This window comes from Sorex fumeus, unplaced genomic scaffold (genome assembly GCF_029834395.1).
Source record: "Sorex fumeus unplaced genomic scaffold, SorFum_2.1 ptg000054l, whole genome shotgun sequence".
Taxonomy (NCBI): domain Eukaryota; kingdom Metazoa; phylum Chordata; class Mammalia; order Eulipotyphla; family Soricidae; genus Sorex; species Sorex fumeus.
In genome coordinates this window covers 6,589,943-6,596,136 of record NW_026606111.1, presented here as the reverse complement: position 1 = coordinate 6,596,136, position 6,194 = coordinate 6,589,943, and positions in this window count along the sequence as shown.

Sequence of the window (6,194 nt, the reverse complement as noted above, 5' to 3'; positions counted from 1 at the left end):
ATTCCATGCTTAGGTTGTATGTATGTTATAGAGACACCTGTCTGATGGAAAACAATGCAAGGTTGTGAGCGGGAGAAGTGAAAAATATCCACCCTGTTTCAGCTTTCCAAGCCACTGTTGGGACACTTCCAGTTTTATTCGTACTTGTTAGTCAACTATTGCATATGCAGCAGTATGTTTGATGCTTTAGGGAAATAATGCCATTAAGCATGGATCCTAATGGGGAGGGGGTGCCCTGGATTAAGTACACCATCAGTGTTGGCACACACTGGGTTGAACCTCTCTTAGACCCTAAAAGCTAGATCATATGAATCCTCCAATGTGTGAACCTCCTTCTAGCCTCTGCGCTAAGGGGGAATTGGTAGATACTTCATTTGCATGGAAAATCCATGCTTGTCAAGTTCTCCACACACGCACACCCCCATCCACACACACACCCTTTCTTTCACTGAACCTCCGTAAGATACACAGGTACAAAGTTGTTCATGACTGGGTTTCAGCAAACAATGTTCCAACACCCGTCCCTTCACCAGAGGACATTTCCCACCATCAATGTTTCCAGTTCCCTTTTTTGTTTTGTTTTGGTGCCACACCTGGCTTTGTGCTCAGGGATCACTCCTGTTGGTGATCTATCTGGGGACCATATAGGATGCCAGGGACTGAATCTGGGTCAGCCCCATGCAAAGGCAAGCACCTTACCATTCTGTCCCCCAAATCTCCAATGTTGATGAAACTTCATGCTTTGGATTTTAGCCTCTTGTACATGCTTCTCCACATGTTTAATTCTGGCAATAACAATATTTCTATTTTTATGTACATAAATGGTACATGAGGTTTTGCGTCTTTGCAAGAAAGACTCTCTAGAATGGTACAACCTCTTCTGACTTGGATGGAAAGCTTTCTAGTTAGGAAAGTTGGATAACAAGGGTGCATGTGTGCGTTTCATCACTTTTGTCATAGCACTAACCAGGTAGAAGAACTGTGTTCATTGAGGTGTTCCTGGTGGCTAACCATGACTTCCTGGATCTCACCCGCTGCCTGTTCTAGTTCATGGGAACTCCATCCTTAGTGATGTGTCTCTTCTGCAAAGACTTGGGGCAAGTCTGATTTTTGCTATATTCCTGATTTGGGGTAACGTGTACTTTGTAGAAATGTAGAGATACAGTCATGACATCTAAAGAGAAAAAAGAAGAAGAAAACACTGAAAAAGAGAAAGAAGCAGAAGACAGCACAGAATATCTGCAATCAAACTCAGTAAATACCCACATTTTCTCTATGGCCACTGGCAAATACAAAGGCATGGGTTCTAATTTTATTTGTTGTCTTAATACCAAACAGTTATATCTACAGCTATAAGCAATAAGCTCTCCAAACTCACCCACATCACATTTGTTTGAAACTCACTTTAATAAAGTGACTTTGAAACACAATAGTGTTATTTTTCAGTCCAGACTTAATTTGGTTAATCTTTATACTAAAGAATATAATGATATTTCTACATAAGCAGGGTTGTACTTTATTCTAGCACTGTAATACTGTCCTCCTGTTTTTCATCGATTTGATTGAGCGGGCACTAGTAACGTCTCCATTGTGAGACTTCTTGTTACTGTTTTTGGCATATCAAATATGCTACGGGGAGCTTGCCAGGCTCTGCCGTGTGGGCGGGATACTCTCAGAAGCTTTCCGGGCTCTCCAAGAGGGACAGAGGAATAGAACCTGGGTCAACTGCATGCAAGGCAAACGCCCTACCTGCTGTGCTACAAATCCTAATTCCAAGTCACTCTCCTAGTTTTCCCAATTAAAGCTCATTAAAGTAAAGGGTGGTTTTGGGTTTTTTTTTGTTTTGTTTTGTTTTGTTTTTTGCAAACTCAAGTATATAAGCTTAAAAAAACATAGAATTAGGAATAAAAGAATATAAATGTATAAAGAGTATAGATGATGGCTGGAGATAGTACAGCAGGTAAGGCACTTGCCCTGCATGTTGCCGACCCTTATTTGATCCTCAGCAACACACATGGTTGCCTGGGCACTTCCAGGTGGAATCCTGAGTGCAGAGCCTGGAGTAAGTTCAGTGTGTCACTCCAAAATGGAAAAAATATATAAGTAGGGGCTGGAGCAATAAAGCAGCGGGTAGGGCGTTTGCCTTGCACACGGACAACCCGGGTTTAATCCCTGGCATCCATATGGTCCCTCAAAAAGCAATATATATATACACATATATATATATGCACATACATGTAAATAAAATTGTTCACAGGGTCACAGTGATAGTAAGTGGGTAGGGCATTTGCCTTGCATGTGGCCTATCTGGGTTTGATCCCCAGCATCCCATAAGGTCCCCTGAGCCCTGCTAGGAGTGATTCCTGAGTGCAGAGCCAGGACTAAGTTCTGGTTTTGGGTGTGGCCCAAAAACAAACAAAAAAATTGTTGGCAGTTAATACTTCTCTTCTCTCTGGGACCTATTCATAAGGGTAGTTGTCAGCACGCCCAGCTCAGTACTCAAGGGTTGTTCCTTTAGGGAGACAAAGAATCTAGGTTTTTGGGTAGAGCCACTTTTGTATCTTTTTTTGGACCGAAAAGAGCTAAATCTGGTCCCAGGCTCAGATCCACAGCTCCCTGAGATCAGGGTGGCAGGGGTTCCTTTCTAGGCCCCAAAGAGCAAGTGGACATAGGTGTGGCCTGCTGGCAGCCTTTGCATCTTCAAGGACACCTGTCTGCACTACCAGGGGCAGGATCTCACCTGGGTCAGGGGTGAACAGGTACTGATGAGGATCCTTTCCTAGCTCCAGGCCCCCCAAGTCTGTTCACTCGTAACATGAGCCAGCTGGGAGTCAAACATGCATCCCTGAATCTCAGGAACCGGATGGCTTAGTGATCGCTCCGACCTCTTCTGCTCCCGTTCCTCCCTCATGTCCGCATGAGCCCAAGGACCACTTCCTGTGTCCTGCAATGGCTCTAACTATAACTCCCAGCCCACCTGACTCACGATTCCCGCTCGTGTCACTGTGTCCCTAGAAATGACACAACATTTGCTCCAGCCATAGCTGAGATCCTTGTAAACTTGAAATACTCAAGAAAGCGCTCTTGTATGAAAAAACTCCCTTGACCCTATCCCCCACATCTCCCCGACTCTTATTCCTCTCTGGTCACTAGGTGTTTAGAGTTAATGGCATCAGCACTGCCAGCCCCACCAGGAGTGATGCCTGGGCACAGCTGCTTTTTGGTATACCCAGCCCCACCCACCCTACAAATTGTTAAAGGGAAAACTGTTTTGTTTTTTTTTAATTTAAGACCACATCCAGCTGTGCTCTGGGGGTCTGCTCCTGGCTCTGAGCTCAAGGATCACCCTTGGTGGGCTTGGGGGATCGTACGGGACACTGTGGATCAAACCTGGGTCAGCCATGTGCAAGGCATGCACCCTATCCACCATACTATCTCTCTAGCCACCCAGGGTTAAAAGTTTTAAGGCAGCTGTATACCAGTATGTCCTAAATGCTGGAAAAAAACACTCTTTCCAAGTATCAGATCTCCGATATAGAAAAACCATACATGCATTCAACAGTCAACATTTCCAGGTATTACCATTTCCAGGTACTTTCTTGATGTTTTCAACTCAGAGACTTGAAATTTTACCCTAGGAGATCCAATTATATGGTGGAAACAGATTTTATATATAGATGTTGTCCAAAACATAGATTAGCAAATTCTAAGTTTTCAAGTCATATAATCTGATGTTTTGTTTCCCCATTCCTTTAAAAATGTAAGATTTTGTTTTTAACACATCGCACTGTAGCACTCTCCTCCCACTGTTCATTGATTTGCTAGAGTGGGCACCAGTAACGTCTTACTGTTACGTTTTACTGTTTTTGGCATATCAAATATGTCACAGGTAGCTTGCCAGGCTTTGCCGTATGGGCAAGATACTCTTGGTATCTTGCCTGGCTCTCCGAGAGAGATGGAGGAATCGAACTCGGGTTGGTCATGTGCAAGGCAAATGCCCTATCTACTGTGCTATCGCTTCAGCCCTGCTATCACTCCAGCCCTTTTAACACACTAGCCTTATTAAAATCAGGATGCATGGAGCTGGAGAGATAGTACAGCAGGTAGGGCATTTGCCATGCATAAGGCCAACCTAGGTTCAATCCCCAGCACCCCATATGGTCCTGCCAGGAATAACTGCTGAGTGCAGAGCCAGGAGTAACCCCTGAGCAATTGCCAGCTGTGACCCCCCCTCCACCTCTCACCCCACCCCCAAAAAATCAGGCTGCATACCCGAGCGAGAAGAAAATTCTCAACTACCTTTCCCCAAACTACTCCTCTCTTTCAACTTGAATTTCAAGACAGAAGAGATAGAGAATTCAAAAAGGCAAACAAGTGAGCAGCCTAATAATATAACTTTTGAAATGGAACTTAAGGCTCCAAAACTCCAAGAGACACCAACAACAGAGATGCTGACAGCTCATTTTTCTCTTCCTTCCATTCTATTTCTGTGCTCCTACTATTTGGGAATTGATTCTGAAATATATCTACTCCTGGGCATAATTCACTGTCACTGTCCTCCTGTTGTTCATCGATTTGCTCAAGCAGGCCCAGTAACGTTTCCAGTGTGAGACTTGTTGTTACTGTGTTTCACATATCGAATACGTCACGGGTGGCTTGCCAGGCTTTGCTGTGCGGGCGAGATACTCTCGGTAGCTTGCCGGGATCTCCGAGAGGGGCGGAGGAATCCAACCTGGCTCAGCCAGGCTGGCTGCACGCAAGGCAAACGCCCTACCACTGTGCTATCATTCCAGCCTGGGCATAATTACTTAGACATAATTACTAGACTCAGGCTTCAGTTGCTGTAGTTCTTAACACCCCAAAAGGGAGGTCCCACAGTGGGACTGGAATGGACCCAGGGCAAGTGGCAAAGCTACCCGGCATCAAAATGGGACATTCTAGAAAGCATAAATGCATGGTTTTGATGCAAGCTGTTATGAATTAAGACACAGGACCCCCATGGGGTAGGAAAAGCTGAACTAGCCTGAGGACTTAGTCTGGGATTTACGGTAAAAGCCTTGCTTGCTCTCAGAGCCCAAACAACCAAGTGTTGGGATCCTTGACTCTGATTGAGTTTATCCAAACAACTATTGATAGCATACAACTAGAGGGAAAGATAAAAGCAATGCAGATGTCCTTGGGAGACAGAGTGTCTCCTTGAGTTAATCTCCCCAAGAGAATTTCCTCTGTCAAATGTTTATCTACATAAATGATCAATCACACCTATGTCCTTACCTCAAACCCCCTTCAGATGTTCTTTAAGTATGCTAGCAGCTCTGCATTAAAAGGGCCATTTTTAGCACCAGGCTGTGATTCCCCATCTCTGTTAGAGAGGGGAGGGGTGGGAGGAGGGAGAGGCGGCTCTGGGTCACCTCTGGGCACCGGCATCTTTGCAGCAGCACCCCACGTTTTACTTTGTGAACTCACAAACAGAGATGATGACAGCTCATTTTTCTCTCCCTCCCACTCCATTTCTGGAAAGTGCTTATACTCAAAGCTGAGGCCCCACTGTACCACAGGGAGTTTTCACTACACTCACAGCTTAAGGGCCAGGATGTCTCAGCAACAGGATACATGCTTGGCATGTGAAAGGCTCTGAAGGTGGTTCCCATAAAAAAGAAAAAGAAAAAACAACCTCAAAACAAAAATCAAGTTCTTTTCTTTTATCGTACTTTTTTATTATGTTCATGAAATTCACACTAAAATAAGCTTCACAAGAAAACTTTCAGTTAATATCACATTAGTAGAGGAGGCTCAGCTTCCTGTCCTCTAAAGTGACTGAGCTCCAATCCAGACTTATTTCTGAGTAGAAGCCTAATCAGGGCTCCTGGCAGAGGGCCCCAGGTCTGGGACAGAAGTTGAGTCAGGAGCAGAGGATGGTGCTTTACTTGGTAGAGTCACTGATTCCCAGAGAGTCCTTTTAAAACACTTAGAACTAATCAAAAAACCTTCCAGGAAGAGTCCAGTTCAACCCTTCCCCCCGCCTCCATTATGTAATATTAGATTAGAAACAGAACTTTAATACTACTACTCAGAGTTCATCCTAATTTTATTTTTTAAATTAATTCATTGAATCACCATGAGAAAAGTTACAAAGCTTTCAGGTTTAAGTCTCGGTCATACAATGATCAAACACCCATCCCTTCACCAGTGCA